Raw genomic sequence first — 17,023 nt, forward strand, 5'->3', positions numbered from 1 at the left:
AAGGGTCCTCACTAGGTAGTTTTGATTACTACCAAAGCTGTGCAGTGCACTGGTCTCCCTAACTGGCTGCATGCTAGTCACACTCCCAAAGTTCCAGGTCCCCTAGACGATACAGCACCTGTTCCCAAAGGGTTGGTTACAGTGAGTGAAAGGGAGCCAGTCAACATCAGTGGTTGTTACACAAGGGTCGAGACAGAATCAGTTGGCTCATGCAAGCTTGGATGCTGACGAATGACCAGTTGCTGTAGATAAAAGAGCAGTACCAGGAGACAAGTGGCTAAGTGAAAAAACAGTGCCAGCTGTACAAGTGCTTCCAGCAATTGTTGAAGAGACTAAAGAGTCGAGACCAAGTGACAGTGATGCAGAGAGTCGAGTAATTTGGAGAACAAAAGAAGAGGACTGCCTAATCGAAAATACTCAGCACCTGAATGAATATATTTTGCTGCCAATGACTGGGAGAAGCAGTTTGCAACCTTTTGCTTTAACACTTTGAATACAGTTCAATATTCCTGAGGTTGGGATTGCAATGGAACTGAAATATGAAATCTCTTTACTGCTTGATGAACATTACATTTTGGAAGTGATTATTAGTGATTACGAGCTGTGCTTTTATTCGACACATTTGAATATTATTAAAAGCATTTTGAACATTTCCTAGTAAAAACACTTGATGAACTTTCTAGAAGATCAAGGATTTTTTTGTGAATAGTGCCCTAACCAACTTATCTCGTAGGTTCTAATTCCGTTTGAAAGCAAACACCAGCTGGGATAATATGAGGTCCTCACTATTGCGGTTCAAAATATTCCATTGGACATTTATAATTCATCTAACTTTGTTATTAATGTTAAAAAGCCTTATGACACACACCAATTTCTGTTGATCTTCCTTTTGTTGAATCCTGTAGGAAGGTAGCCTCTTTCTAGACTTGTTACCTCCACTTTCGGCCTGTTTGTGGGTACATGTCAGGGTCTTTTTACTGTCTCACTGGGATCCTGCTAGCCAGGACCCAGTGCTCATAGTGAAAACCCTATGGTGTCAGTGTGTTTGAGATGTGTCACTGGGATCCTGCTAGCCAGGACCCCAGTGCTCATAGGTTTGTGGCCTATATGTGTTCCCTGTGTGGTGCCTAACTGTATCACTGAGGCTCTGCTAACGAGAACCTCAGTGTTTATGCTCTCTCTGCTTTTTAAATTTGTCACTGCAGGCTAGTGACTAATTTCACCAGTTCTGATTGGCACACTGGAACACCCTTTAAATTCCCTTGTATATGGCAGCTAGGTACCCAGGGTACTGGGGTTCCAGGAGATCCCTATGGGGTGCAGCATTTCTTTTGCCACCCGTAGGGAGCTCAGACAATTCTTACACAGGACTGCCACTGCAGCCTGAGTGAAATAACGACCACGTTAATTCACAGCCATTTTACACTGCACTTAAGTAACTTATAAGTCACCTATATGTCTAACCCTCACTTAGTAAAGGTTAGGTGCAAAGTTACTTAGTGTGTGGGCACCCTGTCACACTAGCCAAGATGCCCCCACATTGTTCAGGGCAAATTTCCCGGACTTTGTGAGTGCGGGGACACCATTACACGTGTGCACTACATATTGGTCAATACCTATATGTAGCGTCACAATGGTAACTCCGAACATGGCCATGTAACATGTCTAGGATCATGGAATTGTCACCCCAATACCATTCTGGTATTGGGGGAACCATTCCATGCATCCCCGGGTCTCCAGCATAGAACCCGGGTACTGCCAAACTAACTTTCCGGGGTCTCCTCTGCAGCTACTGCTGCTGCCAACCCATCAGACAGGTTTCTGTCCTCTTGGGGCCTGGGCAGCCTGGTCCCAGGAAGGCAGAACAGAGGATTTCCTCTGAGAGAGGGTGTTACACCCTCTCCCTTTGAAATAGGTGTGAAGGGCCTAGGAGGATTAGCCTCTCCTGGCCTCTGGAAATGCTTTGGAGGGCACAGATGGTACCCTCCTTGCATAAGCCAGTCTACACTGATTCAGAGTTCCCCCCAGCCCTGCTCTGGTGCGGAACTGGACAAAGGAAAGGGAAGTGACCACTCCCCTGACTAGCACCTCCCAGGGGAGGTGCCTTGAGCTCCTCCAGTGTGTCCCAGACCTCTGCCATGTTGGATGCAGAGGTGTGAGGGCACAATGGACAGCTCTGAGTGGCCAGTGCCAGCAGGTGACGCCAAAGACCCCTCCTGATAGGTGCTTACCTTTCTCTGTAGCCAATCCTCCTCTGTGGGCTATTTAGGGTCTCTCCTGTGGGTATCTCACCAGATAACAAATGCACGAGCTCACCAGAGTTCCTCTGCACTTCCCTCTTTGACTTCTGCCAAGGATCGACCGCTGACTGCTCCAGGAAGCCTGCATAACCACAACAAAGTAGCAAGAAGACTACCAGCAACATTGTAGCGCCTCATCCTGGCGGCTTTCTCGACTGTTTGCTGGTGGTGCATGCTATGAGGGCTGTCTGCCTTCACCCTGCACTGGAAGCCAACGCAGGCACCAAACTTCTGCATCACCAGTCCTCTGGGTCCCCTCTCATCCTGACAAGTGTGGTCCCTGTAACACAGGCGCTGGGTCCAAGTGTCTTCGACAGTCCAGTGGCCCTTCTGTCCAAATTTGGTGGAGGTAAGTCCTTGCCTCCCCACGCCAGACAGTAATCCTGTGTACTGCGTGAACTGCAGCTGCTCAGGCTTCTGTGCACTTTTGCAAGACTTCCTTCGTGCACAGCCTAGCCCAGGTCCCCAGCACTCCGTCCTGCATTGCCCAACTATCTGAGTTGGACTCTGGCATCGTGGGACCCTCTTTTGTTGCTCTGAGTCGACTGTCGTCCTCAGATCTTCTAAGTGCCTGTTCAGGTGCTTTTGCGGGTGCTGCCTGCTTCTGCGTGGGCTCTCTGTGTTGCTGAGCGCACCCTCTGTTTCCTCCTCCTCCTGTTTCCTCCTCCTCCGCTGTGGGACATCTTCTGACCAAAGGAGAATTTCCTGGCACCTTCCGTTGTTGCAGCCCTTTTGCACCTTCATCTGGCGTTTAGTGGGCTCCTGCCCCCCCTGGACACTTGCGTGACTCTTGGACTTGGTCCCCTTCCTTTACAGGTCCTCAGGTTCAGGAATCCGTCTTCAGTGTTTTGCAGTCAGTTGTTGTCCTTGCAGAATCCCCTATCTCGACTTTACTGTCTTTCTGGGGTAGTAGGGTGTAGTGCTTTCCTCTTATCTAGTTTTTAAGCACATACATAAAACACCAGAAATGCACTTCTGAGTTCAAAGAAGACTTTTATTGTTGTTAATTCTTCCCTAACCACAATTTTTATGTTGACGAATTAGTAGCTTTCAAGCCCGCGTTAATCAAACAAAATATATCAGTTTGCAATATACACAGCAGGTTATTTTTATAAGATATTGAATGCAAAGCAAAACAAATACTTCACCGTGTGGGAAACTATTTACAGCTTCATCTTTCTAAGGTCTGCAAGCTGATGACCCCCTGTCAGGCGCGAGAAAGAGATTCATCTACCCACACGGGATTGCTGGCAGCTGGCGCCAAGCTCCAGCACGAGGTCCGGCAGATTCGAAACTGACCCTCTGCAGCCTGTTACATTCGTTACAAAGGTGTGCCCCCTCCTCTCAGACCTGGGAAACTGAGCAAGCCTTTTGGAGACTGGCCAGGTCTCCAAGACTACTCCTGTTCCCAAGCTCAAGCGAAGAAAAACAACACCCATGTACCCTCTCTTATCAGGTCTAGTCTACTGTGAGAAAAACATCTTGGTTCTCTTGTGCAAAAACACAGCTTGGAAAAATACAGCTTGGATTCTCAACTGCAAGATCTAACTCCACGTTAAAGGCAATAGGCAGCTAACCTAAATATCAAATGCAATGTCTAGTGTCATGTCAAAGCCAATAGGCAGCTGAGCTGAATACAAAATGCAATGTCTAATATCATGTCAAAGCCCATAGGCAGCTAAGCTGGATATAAAATGCAATGTATAATATCATGTCAAAGCCAATAGGCAGCTGAGCTGAATATAAAATGCAATATATAATATCATGTCAAAGCCCATAGGCAGCTAAGCTGAATATATGATATCATGTCAAAGCCAATAGGCAGAATATCTAATAGCATGTCAAAGTCAATAGGCAGCTAAACTGAATACATCATGTCAAAGCCAATAGGAATGCAATGTCAAAGCCAATAGGCGGCTAGACTGGATACAGCATGTCAAAGCCAATAGGCAGAATACAGAATGTAATGGCTAATGCAATGTCAAAGCCAATAGGCGGCTCAACTGGATACAGAAAGTAATGGCTAATGCCATGTCAAAGCCAATAGGCGGCTCAACTGAACAAAACATATAATGTGCTACTGGTGAACATTGAGCAACTAATATGCGCAGTGGTGAAACACAAAGTCATTGGTCAAAACAAAACTAAGCCAAATGGCAGTACATAGGGTAACTTTACTCCTACTTTTCAGGGTCTTGGGGTGGGTTATCTTCGACACCCTTGGTGTTTTCTTACACTCCCAGTAACCCTCTACACACTACACTAGGCCTGGGGTCCATTCGTGGTTCGCATTCCACTTTTGGAGTATATGGTTTGTGTTGCCCCTAGGGCTATTTCTCCCTATTGCATTATATTGTGTTCTACGGTGTTTGCACTACTTGTCTAACTGTTTACTTACCTGATTTGGTTTGTGTGTGTATATTTTGTGTATATTATTTACCTCCTAATGGAGTATATCGTCTGAGATACTTTTGGCATATTGTCACTAGAATAAAGTACCTTTATTTTTAGTAACTCTGAGTATTGTGTTTCTAATGATACAGTGCTAAGTGATATAAGTGGTATAGTAGGAGCTTTGAATGTCTCCTAGTTCAGCCTATGCTGCTCTGCTACAGTTACCTCTATCAGCCTAAGCTGCTAGAAAACCTCTAATCTACTAATAAGGGATAATTGGACCTGGCACAAGGTACCCACTATAAGCCAGGCCAGCCTCCTACAAATCTCAAACATACTCTGATAATCATAGAATCTAGCTCTTTTATACGCATCATGTATAAGTCTTTTCGGAAATCCCCTCCTTAAGATTTTTTCTTTAAGTGAAATGGCATTCTTGTCGTACTCTTCCAGATTACTACAATTCTTTGTTAGCGTAGAAATTGACTGAAAGGTATCCCTTGACGTTGGCACCGCGGATGGTAACTTTCAAACTGCAATGTATAGGGATACACGGAGTTGTCCAGAGTGTGCCCTGAGGAAGGACGGTCACTTTTCCCCCAAAACGCGCATCAGCACCACTTATGTAGTCTTGATATGGAAATTGGACAATTGTAGATGAGGGGTTCTTTATAATGGGTCTGCTGTCTAGTGTCGATGTGCAGTGTATCTCTTTGTATCTTGCTTATTCCTTAATGAATCGATGAACCAACCATAGGAGAAATGAATATGTCAATATTAATGAAGAGTTTTGATTCAAATGAACTACAATAGGGTTGAAATGTTGTTTGTATACAATAGTGATTTTGATTTTTTCCTTGTGGCAAGGGTGGCGGTGTTGGTTTTATGGAGTGAGGTGTGAGTATGAATGTTATAGTTGTTCAGATGTGAGAAACAATGTACCAGGGATTTGAGTCTTTTTTTTTTCTATCATGGATAAGTACTGAATTATTGTATTTTATTACGAAAACTGTTCTTGATTACAAAAAAATTAAAATAAAGATATGTATCTAATAATAAAAAAAATTAAGAAATATTAGCATGTGTTGAAACGTGTCCGTGTGCATAACATAATTGTGAATTCTTCTGTTAGAACTTTTTACCTGGAAGTGGGCGTTGGTGGTTTTCAGTTGTTTTTAATTGTCCTCCAAGGAGAACTCTAGAGGAATCTTCAGCTCAGCCTTCCTCATCAGTATTAAGTTTTCTTTTAGTTTATTTTGTTTTTATTATTTTCCATATTTACATACAAACAGTATACAGTTGGAATGCCAAACATCATCAGTATTTTGCAGTTTAATACTGAGGCTGCACAGATGATACATCGCAAATAATGGGGAAGCTGGCTGTCCTATAGGTGTGTGAGAGCTATTTACAGTAGTATATATCGGACCTCATCAGTATTAAGTTAAATAGGGTCAATACCTCATTGGAGACAGTGCTTGTAGGCAGCCCAAATGGAAAACTGGCTCAGTGTGACGAGTTAAAGGATGGATATTACCATAAAAGAGATTGCGACTGCAAGGAATATATTTTGAAGGATATATTGAAACATCAAATGCCTAACTGATCAGTCCAGCCTTCCTTTGAAATTTTGGTACGTATTTCCTATATTTTGAATGGAGGAACTACACATCCCAGAATTCCAAGAGAAATACAGGACTGAATGACATACTCCACAGGGAGACACCATGACAGCTCTACACTTGAATAGACTTTTGTAAGTGTAGGTAGGGTTTTTGTAGGCACTGCTCAGCGTTTAGAGACATAAACTAAACACGACCTCCACTTATATCTGCCAAGTTTTCATTTTGCTTATGTGTGACAGTTCCATATTTACTGTGTCCCTAGGCGTGACATTTCAAGGCCTTACATGTGACACTTCGAGTGACACTTTTTGACAAGGACAGTAAAGCAGTTACATCCTTGTAATGAGATACAACACAGAAATAACCACATTCTGTACAATGTAAAGGTTAAAAAATATTTTTAAAACACTTGAAGGAACATATAGTGCTTATTAAAAGTTGATCATCAAAATCCTTTCCCCAGCATGCTCGCCCAAGAATTTCGAAATGCAAATCTACCCTCAAATATAAAATGTATCTGAACTGAAACTCCTAAGAAACTACAAAGGTGGTTTCTGGAGTAATGTTGCATGTATTCTCCCATAGTTCATTTTTTTCGTTCACTCTGTGGTCATCTTTGTATTCACCATCACTAATGGTAATCGGCCATTAAAGTTTAAATTTGTCACAAATGTTCGAGTTACCATAGAAGTCTGAGGGGCATATTTATACTTGTTTTGCGCCGACTTTGTGTCATTTTTTTAACGCTAATTTAGTGCAAAACTAATTCCATATTTATACTTTGGGCTAGACCCATCTAGCGCCAAAGTTATGGAGTTAAAGTCATTTTTTGGACATGGAAACCTACCTTGCGTCAATGAGATGCAAGGTAGGCGTTCCCATGCAAAAAATGACTCTATGGCCTTAGCACCATATTTATGGGGGAGGAGGGGGTCAAATAATGGTGCAAAGCTTGCTATGCAACGTTATTTAACTCCGGGGTCAGGGCAGATATTAGGGGACCTGTGGGCCTATGTCCATGGTGGAACACCATGGAATAACCCCACAGGAGCCCTCCCCAGGCTCCAGGGACACCCCCACCCACACCAGAGGGACAGCGGAGGACTGGGGACTCCATACCGGGTAAGTATAGGTAAGTACATTTAAGTATTATTTTTTTTTTTTAAGTGCTATTGGGGGCCCTGAAATGGGGCCCCCTACATGGCACTGGGTGCAATGGCCATGTCCATGGGACCCTGGTCCCCTCTGTTGGCCACTGGAGTGGTGGGCATGATCCTTGTCTTTTCTAAGACAGGAGTCATGTGGTCTGGATGGTTTTGCATCAGAAGATGACGCTAGGCTGGTTAGAGTAATTTATTTTTACTCTAACCTGCCTAACGTCATTTTTTGGTGCAAAACCCCCTTCTCCAATGTCGCCACCCCAACCCGGCTAACGTCATTTTTTTTATTTACGCTAGCCTACCCTTTGCACCGGCTTGCACCATTCCATAAATATGGTGCCCGGCTGGCACTCAAGAATGGTGCAAGCTGGTGCAAAACTTTTTGATGCAAAACTGCATTAGTGTAGTTTTGCACCAAAAAGTATAAATATGCCCCTTAGTGATTGACATGCGTGGCATGCAACGATTAGACACTACAGCCACAACAGCTTCAGAACAACATGTGGCTCCTAAAGCTGCTCTGCATTTAAGTACTTACACCCTAAGGATGCTCAACCAGTGATGCTCTGGGGCTACCGATGATGCTAGGGAGTGAGGCTCTGAGATGAAAGAGGCTGGCGGGAGGCTCTGTAGCTCACTGTGGTTGCCAGAGGCTGCTACCTAGTGGGTCCGGTTTGGGGCAACTGTTCTTCTTGTGAACTGGCCCCCTCTCACCAGGTTGATGGAAGGCGGCTGGGATCCCCAGGCAGACAGCTGTCTCTTTAAGCATGTAGCACACACACTCTGTTGGGTGTGACTCTCCCCTCACAGGAAGTGCACATTGTAGGCACAGAGATTAGTTGCCGATTCCTGATTTGTCTTTTTACTTCTTCTTTGTGGGGTTCACGCCCTCAGATTCCCAGTGCCTTGCTTCATACACCCTCGCACACAAAAGAACCATTCGACATATAATTTAAAAATGAATACCATCATCCAAATTGTATGAAAGTTATGTTTCTTCGAATTTTGTGTACCATTTTTTTCAAGGTGGTGTTGAGTTTAAATGCTATTCTAGTGCTGCATTGCTGGCTGCGTCGGGCCGCCTTAAAAAGCAAACTGAGTGTGAGGTGTGACTGTCTGCTCGAGGCACTCCAGCTTGTCTTTTTATCTTTATATTTGAGTGGTAGTTCATACATTTTCTTAGAACACTACCAAATTGACTTTCCCGTTTTTGTCTCTCGTCACACAGTTCAAAGGCATTTTTCACCCGCCACACCACAAAGTTACTTTTCTCCCCTGTGTTCTTCCGGTCTTCTGTGTTCTTCTCCTCTGCTCTTCTGTGTTCTTCCGGTCTTCTGTGTTCTTCGCTTCTTCTGTTCTTCGATCCTCTCCGACTCCTGTCTCTTCCCGCCCCTGTCTCTGCCCTCCTGCTCCTGCCTCACCCCCCTCTATCTCTCCACCTATCTCTCACTATCACCCACATCTACCCTTTCGCTACCTGCCTCCCTCACTCCTCTACCTATCTCTCCACCTAACTCCCTCACTTACCCCCTCCTCCTATCTACCTATTTTTCTATCTCTCCACCTATCTCTCCATCTATCTATTTCCTATCTCTCCCCCCGTCCCGACACCCCCTCTGTTACCTATCTCCCTATCCTCTCACTCTACCTCTCACCCTCACCCACCTCTACCACCCCCCTCCGCTATCTTTTCAACCCTACTCCTATCTATCTCCCTATTCTCCTAAAACTCTAACACTCACCCCCCCTCCACCCTTAAACCCCCCTCCCCCAGCTCTTCTCACTCTACCTGTCCCCCCCCTCGCGCTTTCCCGCCACGACCTCCTGCACGCCCCCGCCCCCCAGCTCCCATTCGCCCCCAGCTGACCCCTCCTCCCTCTTATGGCGGCCGCTGCGCGACAGTGGTAGCGACCCTTGACCCAAGGGTAGGTCGCTCCCCCTGCCGCTGCAGCTCCTCCAGCTCCTCCAGGTTCCTGAGTTCCTGAGACCCACCTCACAGTAAGTACCCCCCACCTCCCGGCCCCTCGCCCTGCCCCGCGCTACTCACCCTCTCTCCTGCTCCTGCTTCTTTTCCTCCTCTCTGTCTCTTCCTCCTCGCTCCTCCTCTGCAATCTTCTTCTGTACTCTTCTTCTCCCCGTCTTCTCTCTTCTTCTGTGTGCTCCGCAGCCTCTCCTGTCGCCTCTCTTCTTCCTCATCTCGTTCTGTGGTCTTCTGCCTTCTGCTCTTCGTCTTCTTTATCTTCTTTGGTGGTCTTCTGTTTGTCTGCTCTTCTGCTTCCTCGTCCCCTGCATCTTCCTCTGTGTTCTTCTGTTCTTCTGTGTTCTTCTCTTCTGTTCTTCTGTGTTCTCCGGTTCTTCTGTGTTCTTCTCTTCTGTTCTTCTGTGTTCTTCCGGTCTTCTGTGTTCTTCTCCTCTGCTCTTCTGTGTTCTTCCGGTCTTCTGTGTTCTTCGCTTCTTCTGTTCTTCGGTCCTCTCCGACTCCTGTCTCTTCCCGCCCCTGTCTCTGCCCTCCTGCTCCTGCCTCACCCCCCTCTATCTCTCCACCTATCTCTCACTATCACCCACATCTACCCTTTCGATACCTGCCTCCCTCACTCCTCTACCTATCTCTCCACCTAACTCCCTCACTCACCCCCTCCTCCTATCTACCTATTGTTCTATCTCTCCACCTATCTCTCCATCTATCTATTTCCCTATCTCTCCCCCGTCCCGACACCCCCTCTGTTACCTATCTCCCTATCCTCTCACTCTACCTCTCACCCTCACCCACCTCTACCACCCCCCCTCCCCTATCTTTTCAACCCTACTCCTATCTATCTCCCTTATCTCCTAAAACTCTAACACTCACCCCCCTCCACCCTTAAATCCCCCTCCCCAGCTCTTCTCACTCTACCTGTCCCCCCCTCCCTCACGCTTTCCCGCCGCGACCTCCTGCACGCCCCTGCCCCCCAGCTCCCATTCGCCCCCAGCTGACCCCTCCCCCCCCTCCTCCCTCTTATGGCGGCCGCTGCGCGACTGCGCCGCAAGGCGCGCCAGAGGCAAGCCCGTCTTCGCCCGTCCGCGCCTGGCCCGCGCCCAGCGCCACGACCCCTGGTCCCCAGCCCTCCCCTACCCCGCTGACCCGCTACGACCCCACCACCCTCCACGCCCTCAACCCCGGGCGCTCCAACACCTGCTTCCAAGCCCACCCCAAGCGCACCCATGGACCCTTCGCCTGTAACTCCTGCAAACGCATCTTCCACCACGCAACTACCACGACCACCAGCCCACGCGCCATCAACCACCTCAAGTGCATCCTAGTCAACGCTCGCTCCGTCCACAAACACGCCATTGAACTCTGGGACCTCCTGGACTCCACAGCTCCGGACGTCGCCTTCATCGCGGAAACCTGGATGAACGCCTCATCAGCTCCAGACATCGCCACTGCCATCCCCGAAGGCTACAAGATCTCCAGAAAAGACCACACCAACCAAGTAGGAGGAGGTATCGCCATCGTCTTCAAAGACTCCATCAGCGTCACCACCTCCACCGAAGACACCCCTCTCGCCGCTGAACATCTGCATTTTCAAATTCGCACCGACCCCAGGACCACCCTCAGAGGATCCCTCGTCTACCGTCCCCCCGGACCGCGTGCCCCTTTCAGCGACGCCATCGCCGACTTCATCTCCCCGCACGCCCTCGCCTCGCCGGACTACATCCTCCTAGGCGACCTCAACTTCCATCTGGAACAGAACAACGACCCCAACACCACCGCCCTGCTCGACAACCTCGCCAACCTCGGCCTCAAGCAACTGGTGAACACCGCCACCCACATCGCCGGACACACGCTCGACCCTATCTTCTCCGCCAGCAAACACATCTTCTTCAGCCACACCTCCGCTCTACACTGGACCGACCACAGCTGTGTCCACTTCACATTCCGACGCGAGACCCGCCACCTCCGCACTCAACCCATCCCTCGTCGACAGTGGAACAAGATCCCCGAAGAGCAACTCTTCTCCGCACTCGCCGCCAACCAACCCACCCTCACCACCGACCCCAACGACGCAGCCCTCAGCCTCACAAACTGGATCTCCAACTGCGCAGACAACCTTGCTCCCCTCAAACGCACGCATCAACAGACCAACACCAAAAAATCTCTCTGGTTCTCTGACACCCTCAAAGAATCAAAGAAAACTTGTCACACCCTCGAGAAGGCCTGGCGTAAGGACCACACCGCTGACAACATGACCGCCCTCAAGAACGCTACCCGCGAACACCACCACCTGATCCGCGCTGCCAAAAGGAACTTTTCCACCGACAGACTGGACAAAAACAGCCACAACAGCAGAGAACTTTTCAGCATCGTCAAGGAGTTCTCCAACCCCAACGCCAACGCCAAAGCCGTCACGCCCTCACAGGATTTGTGCGAATCCCTCGCCACCTTCTTCCATCGCAAGATCAGCGACCTCCACGACAGCTTCGGACACCAGACCCAACCAAACATCACCGAACCCGCACCCCCGGCCTTCTCCCTCAACAACTGGACCCACATCAACACTGAAGAAACCAAATCCATCATGAACTCTATCCACTCCGGCGCCCCTTCGGACCCCTGCCCTCACTTCATCTTTAATAAAGCCGACGACATCATCGTCCCGCACCTCCAGGCCGTCATCAACTCTTCTTTTTCTTCTGCTACCTTCCCCGAATGCTGGAAACACGCCGAAGTCAACTCCCTCCTAAAGAAACCTACGGCTGACCCGAGCGACCTGAAAAACTTCCGCCCCATCTCTCTCCTGCCTTTCCCAGCCAAGGTAATAGAGAAGACCGTCAACAAACAGCTGACCACCTTCCTGGAAAACAACAACCTGCTCGACCCTTCACAAACCGGATTCCGAACCAACCACAGCACGGAAACCGCCCTCATCTCAGTCACAGACGACATCAGAACCCTGATGGACAACGGTGAAACAGTCACCCTCATCCTCCTTGACCTCTCAGCTGCCTTCAACACCGTCTGTCACCGCACCCTAATCACCCGCCTCCGCTCCACCGGGATCCAAGGCCAGGCCCTGGACTGGATCGCCTCCTTCCTCTCAAACCGTTCCCAAAGAGTTTACCTCCCACCGTTTCGCTCAGACCCCACCGAGATCATCTGCGGCGTACCTCAAGGCTCATCGCTCAGCCCGACACTCTTCAATGTCTACATGAGCCCCCTCGCCAACATCGTACGCAAGCACGACATCATCATCACCTCCTACGCCGACGACACCCAACTTATACTCTCCCTCACCAAGGACCCCGCCAGCGCCAAGACCAACCTACAACAGGGGATGAAGGACGTCGCAGATTGGATGAGGCTCAGCCGCCTAAAGCTGAACTCTGACAAAACGGAAGTCCTCATCCTCGGCAACACCCCGTCCTCCTGGGACGACTCCTGGTGGCCCACGCCCTCGGCACCGCACCGACCACCACAGACAACGCCCGCAACCTCGGCTTCATCTTGGACCCCCTTCTCACCATGACCAAGCAAGTCAACGCCGTGTCCTCCGCCTGCTTCCTCACCCTCCGCATGCTCCGCAAGATCTTACGCTGGATCCCCGCCGACACTAGAAAAACCGTGACCCACGCCCTCATCACAAGCCGCCTGGACTACGGCAACACCCTCTACGCTGGGACCACCACCAAACTCCAAAATCGCCTGCAACGCATTCAAAACGCCTCGGCCCGCCTCATCCTCGAAGTACCCCGCAACAGCCACATCTCCGCACACCTGAGACACCTGCATTGGCTCCCAGTCAGCAAAAGGATCACCTTTCGACTTCTCACCCACACACACAAAGCCCTCCACAACAAGGGACCGGAATACCTCAACCGACGCCTCAGCTTCTACGTCCCCACCCGCCTCCTCCGATCCTCCGGCCTCGCGCTCGCTGCCGTCCCTCGCATCCGCCGCTCCACGGCGGGTGGGAGGTCTTTCTCCTTCCTGGCAGCCAAGACCTGGAACTCCCTCCTCACCAGCCTCAGGACCACCCAGGACCACTCCGCATTCCGGAGACTCCTAAAAACCTGGCTTTTCGAGCAGCAGTAACCCCCCCCCTTTCCCCTAGCGCCTTGAGACCCGCATGGGTGAGTAGCGCGCTTTATAAATGTTAATGATTTGATTTGATACATTTTCTTAGAACACTACCAAATTGACTTTCCCGTTTTTGTCTCTCGTCACACAGTTCAAAGGCATTTTTAACCCGCCATACCACAAAGTTACTTTTCTCCCCGTGACATGTGTATCATAATAGCACGCTAAAAAGTGCAGCATGTGAGAGTCTAGAGAGAAAACACAATTATCCTGAATGTGAAGGGGTTGGACACTGTAAATAATGATTCGGAGAGTGTGCAATAAACAGGAACATTAATCTTACATTCCCCAATCTTTTCCTCTACATCCTCCCACCCAACAACCCACAATATCATGATTCCTTCCTTTTTCTGCAGCCCTCATCTGCACCAGGCAATTGTGTAGTTGTTCAGTAAAGTTTAATTCTATGTCAGGACCAGAGGCAATGATTATGCATTTCTTTCTTCACTTTAATAAATCAGCATATTCAAAGTAGTTAATAAAGAAAAAAAATGAATAATGTCAGAACTGCAAGTCCCATGAAGCCTAGGGATGAATGTATCCATAGTAACCATAGTCCAATCAGAACACAATCTCTTGTTTATAATCATGTGAGGTCCCTTTCTGTCCCTCTTTCTTCACTCCTCATCAGTTGTCATTCCTTTATTACCTAATCCTCACATAACTTATGAACTTTATTGAAATATAACAACTGTTATAATAATAATTTGCTTCCTTGGACTTGTATTGTTTTGTATTCTATTGTCGTTTTTCTGTCTCGCGATAGGCTTTTCTGCCCGAGAGAGTATTTTCACTAATCACCGCAGGTCCCGAGGAAGCGCTCGAATGCGCGCGCCAAGACAGTCCTGTCGGCTTGTTCAGCAGCATTACTGCTCTCTGCTTGCCTCGCTCGAAAGCATTGGGGAATTACTGTGAGGATTTCCCTTTGAATTTTTCCTTCACAGTTTTTCTCTGCCAACCCTCGCATTTACCGCTACGGCAGTTGATGTCATTTATGATGTTTCCTCACTACGTATAATTTCTCTTTGCTGTTAGCACCATCTAGTGGCCAAAATATATTTTTATCGTTCAAATATATTAGTACTTGGTTGTGAGCACCTGCAAGGGGGCTGCCCTTATTAGGTCTTGGGCGTATCACACTCTTAGCCCCCCCCCCCCCACCCCCAACCCCCCCAAAAAAATTACTGGAAAGTGTAGATCTGGCATTCTCTGTGGCAATTTCCAAGGCATTAGCCCCCTTAAAGACCAAGTTGATAAGCTTGCCGAAAGCATTCCTGGGCTTTTGTCGCAACCTAATTCTTCTGACCTTGGCCCTAGCACTTCTAGTAAAGGGGGAAAGAAGGCCTATAAGTGTTTCGCTGGGCACTTGGAGTTTTTCAATAAGTTAGCGGAAACTTTCCATAAGAGTTTGCGCACGCATAAACACGCACCCTACCTGGAGAGTGTAAAACCCAAAGAGAATAGAGATGCTGTCGCCCTAAATTCTGACCTTGAGTATGGGGTCTCCTTTACGGAAGAGGGTGATTCAGGTGTAGATTCTTCGGCCCGTATTTATACTTTTTTTAGCGCCGCATTTGCGCCGCTTTTTGACGCAAAACGGCGCAAACCTACAAAATACAGGCCCATATTTATACTTTTTGACGCTAAACTGCGCTAACGCAGTTTAGCGTCAAAAAGTTTTGCGCCGTCTAACGCCATTCTGAAGCGCCAAGCGGGCGCCGTATTTATGGAATGGCGTTAGACGGCGCAATCAGACCGGCGCTGCCTGGTTTGCGTGGGAAAAAACCACGTAGACCAGACAGCGCCGGCGTAGGGGGAAAATGGCGCATGGGCGTCTTAAAATGGGGCAAGTCAGGTTACGACGAAAAAATCGTCTTAACCCGACTTGCGCCATTTTTTAACGACGCCCATCCCCCATCAACATGACTCCTATCATTGTAAAGATAGGAGTCATGCCCCCTTGCCCAATGGCCATGCCCAGGGGACTTCTGTCCCCTGGGCATGGTCATTGGGCATAGTGGCATGTAGGGGGGCACAAATAAGGCCCCCCTATGCCACAAAATATTATTAAAAAAAAAAAAAAAAAAACTTACCTGAACTTACCTGAATGTCCCTGGGGTGGGTCCCTCCAGCCTTGGGTGTCCTCCTGGGGTGGGCAAGGGTGGCAGGGGGGGTCCCTGGGGGCATGGGAGGGCACCTGTGGGCTCATTTTGAGCCCACAGGCCCCTTAACGCCTGCCCTGAGCAGGCGTTAAAAAGTGGCGCAAATGCGCCGTTTTTAGCCACGCCCACTCCCGGGCGTCTCTTTTGCCCGGGAGTATAAATACCACGTAAAGGCCTGGGAGTCATTTTTTAGACGGGAACGCCTCCCTTGCATATCATTAACGCAAGGAAGGGGTTCACGCTAAAAAATGACGCACATTCCGGGAAGTTTGGCGCTATTCGCCTCTAACGCCATAGTATAAATATGGCGTTAGTTGGCGTTAGTTTTGCGTCGAAATTGCGTCAAAAAAAACGACGCAATTTCGGCGCAAACGGAGTATAAATATGGCCCACAATGGCATTTTGCAAGTTTGCGCCGTTTTTGCGTCAAAAAACGACGCAAATGCGGCGCAAAAAAAGTATAAATACGGGCCTTCATCTGCTGACAATCAGGAAGCTAAGAGACCATGGCATCCTGGATCTACTTCTTCGGAATCCCCTGAAGGGGACATCATTCAATCAGATATGTTTGATCCATCCACTATATATCGCCCCTGTTCTGAGTGGATTGCTGATGAAAAAGTGTCAGATTATGTTTCCAGCAAATTACGACAACCTTCAGAAAAAGAAGTCAGGGATAAGCTTAGAGCAAAGTGCCCCAAGCCATCTTTACAAGGAAAAGTTGCAGCAATCACACCTGATATGGATCGAAAATTACATACTTTCTTTAATATATATATATATATATATATGGGACCCCAAAAAAGGCATAGATCGTTCCTGGGGGAATTGCCAAGATAAATTACTTGATGTTGTTGGCCCTAGTACCCAGATAATTCAATTGGCAGAACAATCCAAACAAACCAAACAAACAGGTACTCCTTTAACTGGTGAGGTTATTACGGTTTGGGCACAAAGAGCTATCTGCTTGCTAGGTAATGCAAACATCGCATTGGCAACTGTACAAAGAAGATCCATCTTCATAAAAAATGACCCCAAACTGGGGTCTTCTGAGGCAGGACAGGTTACACAGGGTAACCTATTTGGAGAACCCTTTGTTAAGGAATTAGGGAAGTTTGTGGCAACATTTTCCGCCCTTGACAATGCGCAATCCTCTATTAAGAAAATCTTCCCTGGAAAGGTTTTTGCAGGGGCTGGAAGAGGCAGGGTCCACTCCTTCGGCCGTTTCTCCCAACAAGGTCCACTTTAAAAGGAACAGTGGATG

This window comes from Pleurodeles waltl, chromosome 4_1 (genome assembly GCF_031143425.1).
Source record: "Pleurodeles waltl isolate 20211129_DDA chromosome 4_1, aPleWal1.hap1.20221129, whole genome shotgun sequence".
NCBI classification, from domain to species: Eukaryota; Metazoa; Chordata; class Amphibia; order Caudata; family Salamandridae; genus Pleurodeles; species Pleurodeles waltl.